This window comes from Myotis brandtii, unplaced genomic scaffold (assembly GCF_000412655.1).
Source record: "Myotis brandtii unplaced genomic scaffold, ASM41265v1 scaffold165, whole genome shotgun sequence".
Classification (NCBI taxonomy): Eukaryota; Metazoa; Chordata; class Mammalia; order Chiroptera; family Vespertilionidae; genus Myotis; species Myotis brandtii.
Genome location: NW_005356042.1, coordinates 15148747 through 15149191, shown reverse-complemented (window position 1 = coordinate 15149191; position 445 = coordinate 15148747). Strand labels below are relative to the sequence as shown.

The following is a 445-nucleotide window of genomic DNA, read 5'->3' as shown; positions in this document are numbered from 1 at the left end:
CACTGGCTCAGCCCCAAGCCCGCCTAAGGTGGGGGCAGCCGCGAGGCGAGGGGACGAACCAACATACCCCCAAGCTGGGGGTCCTTGGCTGACCTGGCGCAGCTTCCGAGGCTCCGTAAAGGCTTCTTGTCGTCTCTTCCAAGTTCCACTCCACAGCCTGCTGTCTCTTCCCTGGGAGTCCGCCCGGGCTGATTTGTTCCGTTGAGACCCCAAGGTTACTAAGGGGCACCCGGTGATACCAGGGATGGATGGGGCTTTACGGATACCAAGATATTGGCGGCACCTGGGGACCCACGGCGGAGGAACCTGTAAACAGGGCAGGAGTTTCCGTAAAAAAGAGAGGCGTCATAAGATGTTGGGGTGGCGGCGGTCCTGGCGCTACAAGGACCAGATCCGTCCTGACCCGGGGTCCCCCGCCCGCACCAGCCCCGTGGCCCCCGGGGCT

The 445-nt window shown here is 63.4% G+C and overlaps 1 protein-coding gene across 1 annotated transcript in view; it reads right to left on the bottom strand.

Annotated features, from left to right (window-relative positions):
- The window catches only part of LOC102255967 (carbohydrate sulfotransferase 6), a 10574-nt gene extending 10254 nt beyond the window's left edge, over positions 1–320 (bottom strand). The window contains exon 1 of the mRNA XM_005862711.2: positions 68–320. The gene's annotated coding sequence lies outside the window, so the exon portion shown is untranslated. The remainder of the gene's footprint in view (positions 1–67) is intronic.
- Positions 321–445: the final 125 nt, after the last annotated feature.